The sequence below is a fragment of the Rhinoderma darwinii genome, unplaced genomic scaffold (assembly GCF_050947455.1).
Source record: "Rhinoderma darwinii isolate aRhiDar2 unplaced genomic scaffold, aRhiDar2.hap1 Scaffold_701, whole genome shotgun sequence".
Taxonomy (NCBI): domain Eukaryota; kingdom Metazoa; phylum Chordata; class Amphibia; order Anura; family Rhinodermatidae; genus Rhinoderma; species Rhinoderma darwinii.
Window position 1 is genome coordinate 150,728 of NW_027464262.1, and position 20,270 is coordinate 170,997.

Consider the following 20,270-nt stretch of genomic DNA (forward strand, 5'->3'; position numbering starts at 1 on the left):
GAGGATTGTTTTGCAGCGCCCTCTGTAGGTGACTGTGTGTAATGATCGTGTTGTAGCTCCCTCTGTAGGTAACTGTGTAATGATCGTGTTGTAGCCCCCTCTGTAGGCGACTGTGTGTAATGAACGTGTTATAGCGCCCTCTGCAGGTGACTTTGCTGTGAGGATTGTTTTGCAGCGCCCTCTGTAGGTGACTGTGTGTAATGAACGTGTTGTAGCTCCCTCTGTAGGTGACTGCGTGTAATGAACGTGTTGTAGCGCTCTCTGTAGGTGACTTTGTGTATTGAAAGTGTTGTAGCCCCCTCTGTAGGTGACTGTGTGTAATGATCGTGTTGTAGCGCCCTCTGTAGGTGACTGTGTAATGAACGTGTTGTGGCTCCCTCTGTAGGTGACAGTATGTAATGATCGTGTTGTGGCTCCCTCTGTAGGTGACTGTGTAATGTACGTGTTGTAGCCCCCTCTGTAGGTGACTGTGTGTAATGAACGTGTTGTAGCGCCCTCTGTAGGTGACTGTGTAATGAACGTGTTGTAGCCCCCTCTGTAGGTGACTGTGTAATGAACGTGTTGTAGCCCCCTCTGTAGGTGACTGTGTAATGTACGTGTTGTAGCCCCCTCTGTAGGTGACTGTGTGTAATGATAGTGTTGTAGCCCCCTCTGTAGGTGACTGTGTGTAATGATAGTGTGGTAGCCCCCTCTGTAGGTGACTGTGTGTAATGAACGTGTTGTAGCGCCCTCTGTAGGTGACTGTGTGTAATGAACGTGTTGTAGCCCCCTCTATAGGTGACTGTGTGTAATGAACGTGTTGTAGCGCCCTCTATAGGTGATTGCGTGTAATAAACGTGTTGTGGCTCCCTCTGTAGGTGACTGCGTGTAATGAACGTGTTGTAGCCCCCTCTATAGGTGACTGTGTGTCATGAACGTGTTGTAGCCCCCTCTGTAGGTGACTGTGTGTAATGAACGTGTTGTGGCTCCCTCTGTAGGTGACTGTATGTAATGAACGTGTTGTAGCCCCCTCTGTAGGTGACTGGGTAATGAACGTGTTGTAGCGCCCTCTGTAGGTGACTGTGTGTAATGATCGTGTTGTAGCCCCCTCTGTAGGTGACTGTGTAATGAACGTGTTGTAGCCCCCTCTGTAGGTGACTGTGTAATGAACGTGTTGTAGCCCCCTCTGTAGGTGACTGTATGTAATGAACGTGTTGTAGCCCCCTCTGTAGGTGACTGTGTAATGAACGTGTTGTAGCCCCCTCTGTAGGTGACTGTGTAATGATCGTGTTGTGGCCCCCTCTGTAGGTGACTGTATGTAATGAACGTGTTGTAGCCCCCTCTGTAGGTGACTGTGTGTAATGAACGTGTTGTAGCCCCCTCTGTAGGTGACTGTGTGTAATGAACGTGTTGTAGCCCCCTCTGTAGGTGACAGTGTGTAATGATCGTGTTGTAGCGCCCTCTGTAGGTGACTGTGTGTAATGAACGTGTTGTGGCTCCCTCTGTAGGTGACTGTGTGTAATGAACGTGTTGTAGCCCCCTCTGTAGGTGACTGTGTGTAATGAACGTGTTGTAGCTCCCTCTATAGGTGACTGTGTGTAATGATCGTGTTGTAGCCCCCTCTGTAGGTCACTGTGTGTAATGAACGTGTTGTAGCCCCCTCTGTAGGTGACTGTGTGTAATGAACGTGTTGTAGCCCCCTCTGTAGGTGACTGTGTGTAATGATCGTGTTGTAGCTCCCTCTGCAGGTGACTGTGTGTAATGAACGTGTTGTAGCGCCCTCTGTAGGTGACTGTGTAATGAACGTGTTGTAGCTCCCTCTGTAGGTGACTGTGTGTAATGAACGTGTTGTAGCGCCCTCTGTAGGTGACTGTGTGTAATGATCGTGTTGTAGCCCCCTCTGTAGGCGACTGTGTGTAATGAACGTGTTATAGCGCCCTCTGTAGGTGACTGTGTAATGAACGTGTTGTAGCGCCCTCTGTAGGTGACAGTATGTAATGAACGTGTTGTAGCGCCCTCTGTAGGTGACTGTGTGTAATGAACGTGTTGTAGCCCCCTCTGTAGGAGACTGTGTAATGAACGTGTTGTAGCCCCCTCTGTAGGTGACTGTGTGTAATGATTGTGTTGTAGCTCCCTCTGCAGGTGACTGTGTGTAATGATCGTGTTGCAGCGCCCTCTGTAGGTGACTGTGTAATGAACGTGTTGTAGCGCCCTCTGTAGGTGACTGTGTGTAATGATCGTGTTGTGGCTCCCTCTGTAGGTGACTGTGTAATGAACGTGTTGTAGCGCCCTCTGTAGGTGACTGTGTGTAATGATCGTGTTGTAGCCCCCTCTGTAGGTGACAGTATGTAATGATCGTGTTGTAGCCCCCTCTGTAGGTGACAGTATGTAATGATCGTGTTGTAGCGCCCTCTGTAGGTGACAGTATGTAATGATCGTGTTGTAGCCCCCTCTGTAGGAGACTGTGTAATGATCTTGTTGTAGCCCCCTCTGTAGGCGACTGTGTGTAATGAACATGTTGTAGCGCCCTCTGTAGGTGACTGTGTGTAATGAACGTGTTGTAGCGCCCTCTGTAGGCGACTGTGTGTAATGAACATGTTGTAGCGCCCTCTGTAGGTGACTGTGTGTAATGAACGTGTTGTAGCGCCCTCTGTAGGTGACTGTGTAATGAACGTGTTGTAGCCCCCTCTGTAGGGGACTGTGTGTAATGATCGTGTTGTAGCGCCCTCTGTAGGCGACTGTGTGTAATGATGGTGTTGTAGCTCCCTCTGTAGGTGACTGTGTAATGAACGTGTTGTAGCCCCCTCTGTAGGTGACTGTGTAATGATCGTGTTGTAGCTCCCTCTGTAGGTGACTGTGTGTAATGAACGTGTTGTGGCTCCCTCTGTAGGTGACAGTATGTAATGATCGTGTTGTAGCCCCCTCTGTAGGTGACTGCGTGTAATGAACGTGTTGTAGCCCCCTCTATAGGTGACTGTGTGTAATGAACGTGTTGTAGCGCCCTCTATAGGTGATTGCGTGTAATGAACGTGTTGTGGCTCCCTCTGTAGGTGACTGCGTGTAATGAACGTGTTGTAGCCCCCTCTATAGGTGACTGTGTGTAATGAACGTGTTGTAGCCCCCTCTGTAGGTGACTGTGTGTAATGAACGTGTTGTAGCCCCCTTTGTAGGTGACTGTGTGTAATGATCGTGTTGTAGCCCCCTCTGTAGGTGACTGTGTGTAATGAACGTGTTGTAGCCCCCTTTGTAGGTGACTGTGTGTAATGAACGTGTTGTGGCTCCCTCTGTAGGGGACTGTATGTAATGAACGTGTTGTAGCCCCCTCTATAGGTGACTGTGTGTAATGAACGTGTTGTAGCCCCCTCTGTAGGTGACTGTGTGTAATGAACGTGTTGTAGCCCCCTTTGTAGGTGACTGTGTGTAATGAACGTGTTGTGGCTCCCTCTGTAGGGGACTGTATGTAATGAACGTGTTGTAGCCCCCTCTGTAGGTGACTGGGTAATGAACGTGTTGTAGCGCCCTCTGTAGGTGACTGTGTGTAATGATCGTGTTGTAGCCCCCTCTGTAGGTGACTATGTAATGAACGTGTTGTAGCCCCCTCTGTAGGTGACTGTGTGTAATGAACGTGTTGTAGCCCCCTCTGTAGGTGACTGTGTGTAATGAACGTGTTGTAGCCCCCTCTGTAGGTGACTGTGTGTAATGAACGTGTTGTAGCCCCCTCTGTAGGTGACTGTGTAATGATCGTGTTGTAGCGCCCTCTGTAGGTGACTGTGTGTAATGAACGTGTTGTGGCTCCCTCTGTAGGTGACTGTGTAATGTACGTGTTGTAGCCCCCTCTGTAGGTGACTGTGTAATGTACGTGTTGTAGCGCCCTCTGTAGGTGACTGTGTGTAATGATCGTGTTGTAGCGCCCTCTGTAGGTGACAGTATGTAATGAACGTGTTGTAGCGCCCTCTGTAGGTGACTGTGTAATGAACGTGTTGTAGCCCCCTCTGTAGGTGACTGTGTGTAATGAACGTGTTGTAGCCCCCTCTGTAGGTGACTGTGTGTAATGATCGTGTTGTAGTGCCCTCTGTAGGTGACTGTGTGTAATGATCGTGTTGTAGCGCCCTCTGTAGGTGACTGTGTGTAATGTACGTGTTGTAGCGCCCTCTGTAGGTGACTGTGTGTAATGATCGTGTTGTAGCCCCCTCTGTAGGTGACTGTGTGTAATGATCGTGTTGTAGCCCCCTCTGTAGGTGACTGTGTAATGAACGTTTTGTAGCCCCCTCTGTAGGTGACTGTGTGTAATGAACGTGTTGTAGCCCCCTCTGTAGGTGACTGTGTGTAATGATCGTGTTGTAGCGCCCTCTGTAGGTGACTGTGTGTAATGATCGTGTTGTAGCGCCCTCTGTAGGTGACTTTGTAATGAACGTGTTGTGGCTCCCTCTGTAGGTGACTGCGTGTAATGAAGGTGTTGTAGCCCCCTCTGTAGGTGACTGCGTGTAATGAAGGTGTTGTAGCGCCCTCTGTAGGTGACTGTATGTAATGAACGTGTTGTAGCCCCCTCTGTAGGTGACAGTATGTAATGAACGTGTTGTAGCGCCCTCTGTAGGTGACTGTGTGTAATGATCGTGTTGTAGCGCCCTCTGTAGGTGACTGTGTGTAATGATCGTGTTGTAGCGCCCTCTGTAAGTGACAGTATAAAATGAACGTGTTGTAGCCCCCTCTGTAGGTGACTGTGTGTAATGAACGTGTTGTAGCGCCCTCTGCAGGTGACTTTGCTGTGAGGATTGTTTGGCAGCGCCCTCTGTAGGTGACTGTGTGTAATGAACGTGTTGTAGCGCCCTCTGTAGGTGACTGCGTGTAATAATCGTGTTGTAGCCCCCTCTGTAGGTGACTGCGTGTAATGATCGTGTTGTAGCTCCCTCTGCAGGTGACTGTGTGTAATGAACGTGTTGTAGCCCCCTCTGCAGGTGACTGTGTGTAATGAACGTGTTGTAGCGCCCTCTGTAGGTGACTGTGTAATGAACGTGTTGTAGCCCCCTCTGTAGGTGACTGTGTAATGATCGTGTTGTAGCCCCCTCTGTAGGTGACTGTGTCCTCTGTAGGTGACTGTGTGTAATGAACGTGTTGTAGCCCCCTCTGTAGGTGACTGTGTGTAATGAACGTGTTGTAGCTCCCTCTGTAGGTAACTGTGTAATGATCGTGTTGTAGCGCCCTCTGTAGGTGACTGTGTGTAATGAACGTGTTGTAGCCCCCTCTGTAGGTGACTGTGTGTAATGAACGTGTTGTAGCTCCCTCTGTAGGTGACTGTGTGTAATGAACGTGTTGTAGCGCCCTCTGTAGGTGACTGTGTGTAATGATCGTGTTGTAGCCCCCTCTGTAGGCGACTGTGTGTAATGAACGTGTTATAGCGCCCTCTGCAGGTGACTTTGCTGTGAGGATTGTTTTGCAGCGCCCTCTGTAGGTGACTGTGTAATGAACGTGTTGTAGCCCCCTCTGTAGGTGACTGTGTGTAATGAACGTGTTGTAGCGCCCTCTGTAGGTGACTGTGTGTAATGAACGTGTTGTAGCTCCCTCTGTAGGTGACTGCGTGTAATGAACGTGTTGTAGCGCTCTCTGTAGGTGACTTTGTGTATTGAAAGTGTTGTAGCCCCCTCTGTAGGTGACTGTGTGTAATGATCGTGTTGTAGCGCCCTCTGTAGGTGACTGTGTAATGAACGTGTTGTGGCTCCCTCTGTAGGTGACTGTGTAATGTACGTGTTGTAGCCCCCTCTGTAGGTGACTGTGTGTAATGAACGTGTTGTAGCGCCCTCTGTAGGTGACTGTGTGTAATGAACGTGTTGTAGCCCCCTCTGTAGGCGACTGTGTAATGAACGTGTTGTAGCCCCCTCTGTAGGTGACTGTGTGTAATGATAGTGTTGTAGCCCCCTCTGTAGGTGACTGTGTGTAATGATAGTGTTGTAGCCCCCTCTGTAGGTGACTGTGTGTAATGATAGTGTTGTAGCCCCCTCTGTAGGTGACTGTGTGTAATGAACGTGTTGTAGCGCCCTCTGTAGGTGACTGTGTGTAATGAACGTGTTGTAGCCCCCTCTATAGGTGACTGTGTGTAATGAACGTGTTGTAGCGCCCTCTATAGGTGATTGCGTGTAATGAACGTGTTGTGGCTCCCTTTGTAGGTGACTGCGTGTAATGAACGTGTTGTAGCCCCCTCTATAGGTGACTGTGTGTAATGAACGTGTTGTAGCCCCCTCTGTAGGTGACTGTGTGTAATGAACGTGTTGTAGCGCCCTCTGTAGGTGACTGTGTGTAATGATCGTGTTGTAGCCCCCTCTGTAGGTGACTGTGTAATGAACGTGTTGTAGCCCCCTCTGTAGGTGACTGTGTAATGAACGTGTTGTAGCCCCCTCTGTAGGTGACTATGTAATTAACGTGTTGTAGCCCCCTCTGTAGGTGACTGTGTAATGAACGTGTTGTAGCCCCCTCTGTAGGTGACTGTGTAATGATCGTGTTGTGGCCCCCTCTGTAGGTGACTGTATGTAATGAACGTGTTGTAGCCCCCTCTGTAGGTGACTGTGTGTAATGATCGTGTTGTAGCCCTCTGTAGGTGACTGTGTAATGAACGTGTTGTAGCCCCCTCTGTAGGTGACTGTGTAATGAACGTGTTGTAGCCCCCTCTGTAGGTGACTGTATGTAATGAACGTGTTGTAGCCCCCTCTGTAGGTGACTGTGTAATGAACGTGTTGTAGCCCCCTCTGTAGGTGACTGTGTAATGATCGTGTTGTAGCGCCCTCTGTAGGTGACTGTGTGTAATGAACGTGTTGTAGCCCCCTCTGTAGGTGACTGTGTGTAATGAACGTGTTGTAGCTCCCTCTATAGGTGACTGTGTGTAATGATCGTGTTGTAGCCCCCTCTGTAGGTGACTGTGTGTAATGAACGTGTTGTAGCCCCCTCTGTAGGTGACTGTGTGTAATGATCGTGTTGTAGCTCCCTCTGCAGGTGACCGTGTGTAATGAACGTGTTGTAGCGCCCTCTGTAGGTGACTGTGTAATGAACGTGTTGTAGCGCCCTCTGTAGGTGACTGTGTGTAATGAACGTGTTGTAGCTCCCTCTGTAGGTGACAGTATGTAATGAACGTGTTGTAGCCCCCTCTGTAGGTGACTGTGTAATGATCGTGTTGTAGCTCCCTCTGTAGGTGACTGTGTAATGAACGTGTTGTGGCTCCCTCTGTAGGTGACAGTATGTAATGATCGTGTTGTAGCCCCCTCTGTAGGTGACTGCGTGTAATGAACGTGTTGTAGCCCCCTCTATAGGTGACTGTGTGTAATGAACGTGTTGTAGCGCCCTCTATAGGTGATTGCGTGTAATGAACGTGTTATGGCTCCCTCTGTAGGTGACTGCGTGTAATGAACGTGTTGTAGCCCCCTCTATAGGTGACTGTGTGTAATGAACGTGTTGTAGCCCCCTCTGTAGGTGACTGTGTGTAATGAACGTGTTGTAGCCCCCTCTGTAGGTGACTGTGTGTAATGAACGTGTTGTGGCTCCCTCTGTAGGTGACTGCGTGTAATGAACGTGTTGTAGCCCCCTCTATAGGTGACTGTGTGTAATGAACGTGTTGTAGCCCCCTCTGTAGGTGACTGTGTGTAATGAACGTGTTGTAGCCCCCTCTGTAGGTGACTGTGTGTAATGATCGTGTTGTAGCGCCCTCTGTAGGTGACTGTGTGTAATGAACGTGTTGTAGCCCCCTCTGTAGGTGACTGTGTAATGAACGGGTTGTGGCTCCCTCTGTAGGTGACTGTGTAATGAACGTGTTGTAGCTCCCTCTGTAGGTGACTGTGTGTAATGATCGTGTTGTGGCGCCCTCTGTAGGTGACTGTGTGTAATGAACGTGTTGTGGCCCCCTCTGTAGGTGACTGTGTGTAATGAACGTGTTGTAGCCCCCTCTGTAGGCGACTGTGTGTAATGAACGTGTTGTAGCCCCCTCTGTAGGCGACTGTGTATAATGATCGTGTTGTGGCGCCCTCTGTAGGTGACTGTGTAATGTACGTGTTGTAGCCCCCTCTGTAGGTGACTGTGTGTAATGAACGTGTTGTATCCCCCTCTGTAGGCGACTGTGTGTAATGAACGTGTTGTAGCGCCCTCTGTAGGCGACTGTGTGTAATGATCGTGTTGTAGCGCCCTCTGTAGGCGACTGTGTAATGAACGTGTTGTAGCGCCCTCTGTAGGTGACTGTGTGTAATGAACGTGTTGTAGCGCCCTCTGTAGGTGACAGTATGTAATGATCGTGTTGTAGCTCCCTCTGTAGGTGACAGTATGCAATGATCGTGTTGTAGCGCCCTCTGTAGGTGACAGTGTGTAATGATCGTGTTGTAGCCCCCTCTGTAGGCGACTGTGTGTAATGAACGTGTTGTAGCGCCCTCTGTAGGTGACTGTGTAATGATCTTGTTGTAGCCCCCTCTGTAGGCGACTGTGTGTAATGAACATGTTGTAGCGCCCTCTGTAGGTGACTGTGTAATGAACGTGTTGTAGCGCCCTCTGTAGGTGACTGTGTGTAATGAACGTGTTGTAGCCCCCTCTGTAGGTGACTGTGTGTAATGAACGTGTTGTAGCCCCCTCTGTAGGTGACTGTGTCCTCTGTAGGTGACTGTGTAATGAACGTGTTGTAGCCCCCTCTGTAGGGGACTGTGTGTAATGATCGTGTTGTAGCGCCCTCTGTAGGTGACTGTGTGTAATGAACGTGTTGTGGCTCCCTCTGTAGGTGACAGTATGTAATGATCGTGTTGTAGCCCCCTCTGTAGGTGATTGCGTGTAATGAATGTGTTGTGGACCCCTCTGTAGGTGACTGTGTGTAATGAACGTGTTGTGGCTCCCTCTGTAGGTGACTGCGTGTAATGAACGTGTTGTAGCCCCCTCTATAGGTGACTGTGTGTAATGAACGTGTTGTAGCCCCCTCTGTAGGTGACTGTGTAATGAACGTGTTGTAGCCCCCTCTGTAGGTGACTGTGTATTGAACGTGTTGTAGCGCCCTCTGTAGGTGACTGTGTAATGAACGTGTTGTGGCTCCCTCTGTAGGTGACTGTATGTAATGAACGTGTTGTAGCCCCCTCTGTAGGTGACTGGGTAATGAACGTGTTGTAGCGCCCTCTGTAGGTGACTGTATGTAATGAACGTGTTGTAGCCCCCTCTGTAGGTGACTGGGTAATGAACGTGTTGTAGCTCCCTCTGTAGGTGACTGTGTTTAATGAACGTGTTGTAGCTCCCTCTGTAGGTGACTGTGTTTAATGAACGTGTTGTAGCGCCCTCTGTAGGCGACTGTGTGTAATGAACGTGTTATAGCGCCCTCTGTAGGTGACTGCGTGTAATGATCGTGTTGTAGCCCCCTCTGTAGGTGACTGTGTAATGAACGTGTTGTAGCCCCCTCTGTAGGTGACTGTGTGTAATGAACGTGTTGTAGCCCCCTCTGTAGGTGACTGTATGTAATGAACGTGTTGCAGCCCCCTCTGTAGGTGACTGTGTGTAATGAACGTGTTGTAGCCCCCTCTGTAGGTGACTGTGTGTAATGAACGTGTTGTAGCCCCCTCTGTAGGTGACTGTGTAATGAACGTGTTGTAGCCCCCTCTGTAGGTGACTATGTATTGAACGTGTTGTAGCGCCCTCTGTAGGTGACTGTGTAATGAACGTGTTGTAGCCCCCTCTGTAGGTGACTATGTATTGATCGTGTTGTAGCGCCCTCTGTAGGTGACTGTGTGTAATGAACGTGTTGTAGCCCCCTCTGTAGGTGACTGTGTGTAATGAACGTGTTGTAGCCCCCTCTGTAGGTGACTGTGTGTAATGAACGTGTTGTAGCCCCCTCTGTAGGTGACTGTGTGTAATGAACGTGTTGTAGCCCCCTCTGTAGGTGACTGTGTGTAATGAACGTGTTGTAGCCCCCTCTGTAGGTGACTGTGTAATGAACGTGTTGTAGCCCCCTCTGTAGGTGACTATGTATTGAACGTGTTGTAGCGCCCTCTGTAGGTGACTGTGTAATGAACGTGTTGTAGCCCCCTCTGTAGGTGACTATGTATTGATCGTGTTGTAGCGCCCTCTGTAGGTGACTGTGTGTAATGAACGTGTTGTAGCCCCCTCTGTAGGTGACTGTGTGTAATGAACGTGTTGTAGCCCCCTCTGCAGGTGACTGTGTGTAATGTACGTGTTGTAGCCCCCTCTGTAGGTGACTGTGTGTAATGAACGTGTTGTAGCGCCCTCTGTAGGTGACAGTATGTAATGATCGTGTTGTAGCGCCCTCTGTAGGTGACTGTGTGTAATGAACGTGTTGTAGCTCCCTCTGTAGGTGACTGTGTGTAATGAACGTGTTGTAGCCCCCTCTGTAGGTGACTGTGTAATGTACGTGTTGTAGCCCCCTCTGTAGGTGACTGTGTGTAATGAACGTGTTGTAGCCCCCTCTGTAGGTGACTGTGTGTAATGATCGTGTTGTAGCCCCCTCTGTAGGTGACTGTGTAATGAAAGTGTTGTGGCTCCCTCTGTAGGTGACTGTGTAATGTACGTGTTGTAGCCCCCTCTGTAGGTGACTGTATGTAATGATCGTGTTGTGGCGCCCTCTGTAGGTGACTGTGTGTAATGAACGTGTTGTGGCTCCCTCTGTAGGTGACTGTGTAATGTACGTGTTGTAGCCCCCTCTGTAGGTGACTGTGTAATGATCGTGTTGTGGCCCCCTCTGTAGGTGACTGTGTAATGTACGTGTTGTAGCCCCCTCTGTAGGTGACTGTGTAATGTACGTGTTGTAGCCCCCTCTGTAGGTGACTGTGTGTAATGAACGTGTTGTGGCTCCCTCTGTAGGTGACTGTGTGTAATGAACGTGTTGTAGCCCCCTCTGTAGGTGACTGTGTGTAATGAACGTGTTGTAGCTCCCTCTGTAGGTGACTGTATGTAATGATCGTGTTGTGGCGCCCTCTGTAGGTGACTGTGTGTAATGAACGTGTTGTGGCTCCCTCTGTAGGTGACTGTGTAATGAACGTGTTGTAGCCCCCTCTGTAGGTGACTGTGTGTAATGATCGTGTTGTAGCCCCCTCTGTAGGTGACTGTGTGTAATGAACGTGTTGTAGCGCCCTCTGTAGGCGACTGTGTGTAATGAACGTGTTGTAGCCCCCTCTGTAGGTGACTGTGTAATGATCGTGTTGTAGCCCCCTCTGTAGGTGACTGTGTAATGATCGTGTTGTAGCCCCCTCTGTAGGTGACTGTGTGTAATGATCGTGTTGTAGCCCCCTCTGTAGGCGACTGTGTGTAATGAACGTGTTGTAGCGCCCTCTGTAGGCGACTGTGTGTAATGACCGTGTTGTAGCGCCCTCTGTAGGTGACTGTGTGTAATGATCGTGTTGTAGCCCCCTCTGTAGGCGACTGTGTGTAATGAACGTGTTGTAGCGCCCTCTGTAGGCGACTGTGTGTAATGACCGTGTTGTAGCGCCCTCTGTAGGTGACTGTGTGTAATGATCGTGTTGTAGCTCCCTCTGCAGGTGACTTTGCTGTGAGGATTGTTTTGCAGCGCCCTCTGTAGGCGACTGTGTGTAATGATCGTGTTGTAGCGCCTTCTGTAGGTGACTGTGTGTAATGAACGTGTTGTAGCCCCCTCTGTAGGCGACTGTGTGTAATGAACGTGTTGTAGCCCCCTCTGTAGGTGACTGTGTAATGAACGTGTTGTAGCCCCCTCTGTAGGTGACTATGTATTGATCGTGTTGTAGCGCCCTCTGTAGGTGACTGTGTGTAATGAACGTGTTGTAGCCCCCTCTGTAGGTGACTGTGTAATGAACGTGTTGTAGCCCCCTCTATAGGTGACTGTGTGTAATGAACGTGTTGTAGCCCCCTCTGTAGGTGACTGTGTGTAATGAACGTGTTGTAGCCCCCTCTGTAGGTGACTGTGTGTAATGAACGTTTTGTGGCTCCCTCTGCAGGTGACTTTGCTGTGAGGATTGTTTTGCAGCGCCCTCTGTAGGTGACTGTGTGTAATGAACGTGTTGTAGCCCCCTCTGTAGGTGACTGTGTGTAATGATCGTGTTGTAGCCCCCTCTGTAGGTGACTGTGTAATGAAAGTGTTGTGGCTCCCTCTGTAGGTGACTGTGTAATGTACGTGTTGTAGCCCCCTCTGTAGGTGACTGTGTAATGAACGTGTTGTAGCTCCCTCTGTAGGTGACTGTGTGTAATGAACGTGTTGTAGCCCCCTCTGTAGGTGACTGTGTAATGTACGTGTTGTAGCCCCCTCTGTAGGTGACTGTGTGTAATGAACGTGTTGTAGCCCCCTCTGTAGGTGACTGTGTGTAATGATCGTGTTGTAGCCCCCTCTGTAGGTGACTGTGTAATGAAAGTGTTGTGGCTCCCTCTGTAGGTGACTGTGTAATGTACGTGTTGTAGCCCCCTCTGTAGGTGACTGTATGTAATGATCGTGTTGTGGCGCCCTCTGTAGGTGACTGTGTGTAATGAACGTGTTGTGGCTCCCTCTGTAGGTGACTGTGTAATGTACGTGTTGTAGCCCCCTCTGTAGGTGACTGTGTGTAATGATCGTGTTGTGGCCCCCTCTGTAGGTGACTGTGTAATGAAAGTGTTGTGGCTCCCTCTGTAGGTGACTGTGTAATGTACGTGTTGTAGCCCCCTCTGTAGGTGACTGTGTAATGTACGTGTTGTAGCCCCCTCTGTAGGTGACTGTGTGTAATGAACGTGTTGTGGCTCCCTCTGTAGGTGACTGTGTGTAATGAACGTGTTGTAGCCCCCTCTGTAGGTGACTGTGTAATGAACGTGTTGTAGCGCCCTCTGTAGGCGACTGTGTGTAATGAACGTGTTGTAGCCCCCTCTGTAGGTGACTGTGTAATGATCGTGTTGTAGCCCCCTCTGTAGGTGACTGTGTGTAATGATCGTGTTGTAGCCCCCTCTGTAGGAGACTGTGTGTAATGAACGTGTTGTAGCCCCCTCTGTAGGCGACTGTGTGTAATGACCGTGTTGTAGCGCCCTCTGTAGGTGACTGTGTGTAATGATCGTGTTGTAGCCCCCTCTGTAGGCGACTGTGTAATGAACGTGTTGTAGCGCCCTCTGTAGGTGACTGTGTGTAATGACCGTGTTGTAGCGCCCTCTGTAGGTGACTGTGTGTAATGATCGTGTTGTAGCTCCCTCTGCAGGTGACTTTGCTGTGAGGATTGTTTTGCAGCGCCCTCTGTAGGTGACTGTGTGTAATGAACGTGTTGTAGCGCCCTCTGTAGGTGACTGTGTGTAATGATCGTGTTGTAGCCCCCTCTGTAGGCGACTGTGTGTAATGATCGTGTTGTGGCTCCCTCTGTAGGTGACTGTGTAATGAACGTGTTGTAGCCCCCTCTGTAGGTGACTATGTATTGATCGTGTTGTAGCGCCCTCTGTAGGTGACTGTGTGTAATGAACGTGTTGTAGCCCCCTCTGTAGGTGACTGTGTGTAATGAACGTGTTGTAGCCCCCTCTATAGGTGACTGTGTGTAATGAACGTGTTGTAGCCCCCTCTGTAGGTGACTGTGTGTAATGAACGTGTTGTAGCCCCCTCTGTAGGGGACTGTGTGTAATGAACGTGTTGTGGCTCCCTCTGTAGGTGACTGTGTAATGTACGTGTTGTGGCTCCCTCTGTAGGTGGCTGTGTAATGTACGTGTTGTAGCCCCCTCTGTAGGTGACTGTATGTAATGATCGTGTTGTGGCGCCCTCTGTAGGTGACTGTGTGTAATGAACGTGTTGTGGCTCCCTCTGTAGGTGACTGTGTAATGTACGTGTTGTAGCCCCCTCTGTAGGTGACTGTGTGTAATGATCGTGTTGTGGCCCCCTCTGTAGGTGACTGTGTAATGAAAGTGTTGTGGCTCCCTCTGTAGGTGACTGTGTAATGTACGTGTTGTAGCCCCCTCTGTAGGTGACTGTGTAATGTACGTGTTGTAGCCCCCTCTGTAGGTGACTGTGTGTAATGAACGTGTTGTGGCTCCCTCTGTAGGTGACTGTGTGTAATGAACGTGTTGTAGCCCCCTCTGTAGGTGACTGTGTGTAATGAACGTGTTGTAGCTCCCTCTGTAGGTGACTGTATGTAATGATCGTGTTGTGGCGCCCTCTGTAGGTGACTGTGTGTAATGAACGTGTTGTGGCTCCCTCTGTAGGTGACTGTGTAATGAACGTGTTGTAGCCCCCTCTGTAGGTGACTGTGTGTAATGATCGTGTTGTAGCCCCCTCTGTAGGTGACTGTGTGTAATGATCGTTTTGTAGCGCCCTCTGTAGGTGACAGTATGTAATGAAGGTGTTGTAGCGCCCTCTGTAGGTGACTGTGTGTAATGATCGTGTTGTAGCCCCCTCTGTAGGCGACTGTGTGTAATGAACGTGTTGTAGCGCCCTCTGTAGGCGACTGTGTGTAATGACCGTGTTGTAGCGCCCTCTGTAGGTGACTGTGTGTAATGATCGTGTTGTAGCTCCCTCTGCAGGTGACTTTGCTGTGAGGATTGTTTTGCAGCGCCCTCTGTAGGCGACTGTGTGTAATGATCGTGTTGTAGCGCCTTCTGTAGGTGACTGTGTGTAATGAACGTGTTGTAGCCCCCTCTGTAGGTGACTGTGTGTAATGATCGTGTTGTAGCTCCCTCTGTAGGTGACTGTGTGTAATGAACGTGTTGTGGCTCCCTCTGCAGGTGACTTTGCTGTGAGGATTGTTTTGCAGCGCCCTCTGTAGGTGACTGTGTGTAATGAACGTGTTGTAGCGCCCTCTGTAGGTGACTGTGTGTAATGATCGTGTTGTAGCCCCCTCTGTAGGCGACTGCGTGTAATGATCGTGTTGTGGCTCCCTCTGTAGGTGACTGTGTGTAATGATCGTGTTGTAGCCCCCTCTGTAGGCGACTGCGTGTAATGATCGTGTTGTGGCTCCCTCTGTAGGCGACTGCGTGTAATGATCGTGTTGTGGCGCCCTCTGTAGGTGACAGTATGTAATGATCGTGTTGTAGCCCCCTCTGTAGGTGACTGTGTGTGTAATGATCGTGTTGTAGCGCCCTCTGTAGGTGACTGTGTGTGTAATGATCGTGTTGTAGCCCCCTCTGTAGGTGACTGTGTGTAATGATCGTGTTGTAGCCCCCTCTGTAGGTGACTGTGTGTAATGATCGTGTTGTAGCCCCCTCTGTAGGTGACTGTGTGTAATGATCGTGTTGTAGCGCCCTCTGTAGGTGACTGTGTGTAATGATCGTGTTGTAGCCCCCTCTGTAGGTGACTGTGTGTGTAATGATCGTGTTGTAGCGCCCTCTGTAGGTGACTGTGTGTGTAATGATCGTGTTGTAGCGCCCTCTGTAGGTGACTGTGTGTAATGATCGTGTTGTGGCTCCCTCTGTAGGTGACTGTGTGTAATGATCGTGTTGTAGCGCCCTCTGTAGGTGACTGTGTGTAATGAACGTGTTGTAGCTCCCTCTGTAGGTGACAGTATGTAATGATCGTGTTGTAGCGCCCTCTGTAGGTGACTGTGTGTAATGATCGTGTTGTAGCGCCCTCTGTAGGTGACTTTGTAATGAACGTGTTGTGGCTCCCTCTGTAGGTGACTGTGGGTAATGATCGTGTTGTAGCGCCCTCTGTAGGTGACTGTGTAATGTACGTGTTGTAGCCCCCTCTGTAGGTGACTGTGTGTAATGATCGTGTTGTGGCGCCCTCTGTAGGTGACTGTGTGTAATGAACGTGTTGTGGCTCCCTCTGTAGGTGACTGTGTGTAATGAACGTGTTGTGGCTCCCTCTGTAGGTGACTGTGTAAAGTACGTGTTGTAGCCCCCTCTGTAGGTGACTGTGTGTAATGAACGTGTTGTGGCTCCCTCTGTAGGTGACTGTGTGTAATGAACGTGTTGTGGCTCCCTCTGTAGGTGACTGTGTGTAATGAACGTGTTGTGGCTCCCTCTGTAGGTGACTGTGTAATGTACGTGTTGTAGCCCCCTCTGTAGGTGACTGTGTGTAATGAACGTGTTGTAGCGCCCTCTGTAGGTGACTGTGTGTAATGAACGTGTTGTAGCCCCCTCTGTAGGTGACTGTGTGTAATGAACGTGTTGTAGCCCCCTCTGTAGGTGACTGTGTGTAATGAACGTGTTGTAGCCCCCTCTGTAGGTGACTGTGTGTAATGAACGTGTTGTAGCCCCCTCTGTAGGTGACTGTGTGTAATGAACGTGTTGTAGCCCCCTCTGTAGGTGACAGTATGTAATGATCGTGTTGTAGCCCCCTCTGTAGGTGACTGCGTGTAATGATCGTGTTGTAGCCCCCTCTGTAGGTGACTGCGTGTAATGATCGTGTTGTAGCCCCCTCTGTAGGTGACTGTGTGTAATGATCGTGTTGTAGCCCCCTCTGTAGGTGACTGTGTGTAATGATCGTGTTGTAGCCCCCTCTGTAGGTGACTGTGTGTAATGATCGTGTTGTAGCGCCCTCTGTAGGTGACTGTGTGTAATGATCGTGTTGTAGCCCCCTCTGTAGGTGACAGTATGTAATGATCGTGTTGTAGCTCCCTCTGTAGGTGACTGTGTGTAATGAACGTGTTGTGGCTCCCTCTGTAGGTGACTGCGTGTAATGAACGTGTTGTAGCCCCCTCTGTAGGTGACTGCGTGTAATGATCGTGTTGTAGCCCCCTCTGTAGGTGACTGTGTGTAATGATCGTGTTGTAGCCCCCTCTGTAGGTGACTGTGTGTAATGATCGTGTTGTAGCGCCCTCTGTAAGTGACAGTATGTAATGATCGTGTTGTAGCGCCCTCTGTAGGTGACTGTGTGTAATGATCGTGTTGTAGCCCCCTCTGTAGGTGACTGTGTGTAATGATCGTGTTGTAGCCCCCTCTGTAGGTGACTGTGTGTAATGATCGTGTTGTAGCCCCCTCTGTAGGTGACTGTGTGTAATGAACGTGTTGTAGCTCCCTCTGTAGGTGACTGTGTGTAATGATCGTGTTGTAGCCCCCTCTGTAGGTGACTGTATGTAATGATCGTGTTGTAGCCCCCTCTGTAGGTGACTGTGTGTAATGAACGTGTTGTAGCGCCCTCTGTAGGTGACTGTGTGTAATGAACGTGTTGTAGCGCCCTCTGTAGGTGACTGTGTGTAATGATCGTGTTGTAGCGCCCTCTGTAGGTGACTGTGTAATGAACGTGTTGTAGCTCCCTCTGTAGGTGACTGTGTGTAATGATCGTGTTGTGGCCCCCTCTGTAGGCGACTGTGTGTAATGAACGTGTTGTAGCCCCCTCTGTAGGTGACTGTGTGTAATGATCGTGTTGTAGCCCCCTCTGTAGGTGACTGTATGTAATGATCGTGTTGTAGCCCCCTCTGTAGGTGACTGTGTGTAATGAACGTGTTGTAGCGCCCTCTGTAGGTGACTGTGTGTAATGAACGTGTTGTAGCGCCCTCTGTAGGTGACTGTGTGTAATGATCGTGTTGTAGCGCCCTCTGTAGGTGACTGTGTGTAATGAACGTGTTGTAGCGCCCTCTGTAGGTGACTGTGTGTAATGATCGTGTTGTAGCGCCCTCTGTAGGTGACTGTGTAATGAACGTGTTGTAGCTCCCTCTGTAGGTGACTGTGTGTAATGATCGTGTTGTGGCCCCCTCTGTAGGCGACTGTGTGTAATGAACGTGTTGTAGCGCCCTCTGTAGGTGACTGTGTAATGAACGTGTTGTAGCTCCCTCTGTAGGTGACTGTGTAATGATCGTGTTGTAGCGCCATCTGTAGGTGACTGTGTAATGAACGTGTTGTAGCGCCCTCTGTAGGTGACAGTGTGTAATGATCGTGTTGTAGCTCCCTCTGCAGTTGACTTTGCTGTGAGGATTGTTTTGCAGTGCCCTCTGTAGGCGACTGTGTGTAATGATCGTGTTGTAGCCCCCTCTGTAGGTGACAGTATGTAATGAACGTGTTGTAGCGCCCTCTGTAGGTGACTGTGTAATGAACGTGTTGTAGCGCCCTCTGTAGGTGACAGTGTGTAATGATCGTGTTGTAGCTCCCTCTGCAGTTGACTTTGCTGTGAGGATTGTTTTGCAGCGCCCTCTGTAGGCGACTGCGTGTAATGATCGTGTTGTAGCCCCCTCTGTAGGTGACTGTGTAATGACGTGTTGTGGCTCCCTCTGTAGGCGACTGTGTGTAATGAAGGTGTTGTAGCGCCCTCTGTAGGTGACTGCGTGTAATGATCGTGTTGTAGCCCCCTCTGTAGGTGACTGCGTGTAATGAACGTGTTGTGGCTCCCTCTGTAGGTGACTGCGTGTAATGAACGTGTTGTAGCACCCTCTGTAGGTGACTGTGTGTAATGATCGTGTTGTAGCGCCCTCTGTAAGTGACAGTATGTAATGAAGGTGTTGTAGCGCCCTCTGTAGGTGACAGTATGTAATGAACGTGTTGTAGCCCCCTCTGTAGGCGACTGTGTGTAATGAACGTGTTGTAGCGCCCTCTGTAGGTGACTGTGTAATGAACGTGTTGTAGCGCCCTCTGTAGGTGACTGTGTAATGAACGTGTTGTAGCGCCCTCTGTAGGCGACTGTGTGTAATGAACGTGTTGTAGCGCCCTCTGTAGGCGACTGTGTGTAATGATCGTGTTGTAGCCCCCTCTGTAGGTGACTGTGTGTAATGATCGTGTTGTAGCCCCCTCTGTAGGTGACTGTATGTAATGATCGTGTTGTAGCCCCCTCTGTAGGTGACTGTGTGTAATGAACGTGTTGTAGCGCCCTCTGTAGGTGACTGTGTGTAATGAACGTGTTGTAGCGCCCTCTGTAGGTGACTGTGTGTAATGAACGTGTTGTAGCGCCCTCTGTAGGTGACTGTGTAATGATCGTGTTGTAGCCCCCTCTGTAGGTGACTGTGTGTAATGATCGTGTTGTAGCCCCCTCTGTAGGGGACTGTGTGTAATGATCGTGTTGTGGCCCCCTCTGTAGGCGACTGTGTGTAATGAACGTGTTGTAGCGCCCTCTGTAGGTGACAGTGTGTAATGATCGTGTTGTAGCCCCCTCTGTAGGTGACTGTATATAATGAACGTGTTGTAGCCCCCTCTGTAGGTGACTGTGTGTAATGATCGTGTTGTAGCCCCCTCTGCAGTTGACTTTGCTGTGAGGATTGTTTTGCAGCGCCCTCTGTAGGCGACTGTGTGTAATGATTGTGTTGTAGCCCCCTCTGTAGGTGACTGTGTGTAATGAACGTGTTGTAGCGCCCTCTGTAGGTGACTGTGTAATGAACGTGTTGTAGCCCCCTCTGTAGGTGACAGTATGTAATGAACGTGTTGTAGCGCCCTCTGTAGGTGACTGTGTAATGAACGTGTTGTGGCCCCCTCTGTAGGTGACTGCGTGTAATGATCGTGTTGTAGCCCCCTCTGTAGGTGACTGTGTGTAATGAAGGTGTTGTAGCGCCCTCTGTAGGTGACTGCGTGTAATGATCGTGTTGTAGCCCCCTCTGTAGGTGACTGTGTGTAATGAACGTGTTGTAGCCCCCTCTGTAGGTGACTGTGTGTAATGATCGTGTTGTAGCCCCCTCTGTAGGTGACTGCGTGTAATGAACGTGTTGTGGCTCCCTCTGTAGGTGACTGCGTGTAATGAACGTGTTGTAGCCCCCTCTGTAGGTGACTGTGTGTAATGATCGTGTTGTAGCCCCCTCTGTAGGTGACTGTGTGTAATGATTGTGTTGTAGCGCCCTCTGTAAGTGACAGTATGTAATGAAGGTGTTGTAGCGCCCTCTGTAGGTGACAGTATGTAATGAACGTGTTGTAGCGCCCTCTGTAGGTGACTGTGTAATGAATGTGTTGTAGCGCCCTCTGTAGGTGACAGTGTGTAATGACAGTGTGTAATGATCGTGTTGTAGCGCCCTCTGTAGGCGACTGTGTGTAATGAACGTGTTGTAGCGCCCTCTGTAGGTGACTGTGTGTAATGATCGTGTTGTAGCCCCCTCTGTAGGTGACTGTGTGTAATGATCGTGTTGTAGCCCCCTCTGTAGGTGACTGTGTGTAATGATCGTGTTGTAGCCCCCTCTGTAGGTGACTGTGTGTAATGATCGTGTTGTAGCGCCCTCTGTAGGTGACTGTGTGTAATGAACGTTTTGTAGCCCCCTCTGTAGGTGACTGTGTGTAATGATCGTGTTGTAGCGCCCTCTGTAGGCGACTGTGTGTAATGAACGTTTTGTAGCCCCCTCTGTAGGCGACTGTGTGTAATGATCGTGTTGTAGCGCCCTCTGTAGGTGACTTTGTAATGAACGTGTTGTGGCTCCCTCTGTAGGTGACTGTGTGTAATGAACGTGTTGTAGCCCCCTCTGTAGGTGACTGTGTGTAATGATCGTGTTGTAGCCCCCTCTGTAGGTGACTGTGTGTAATGA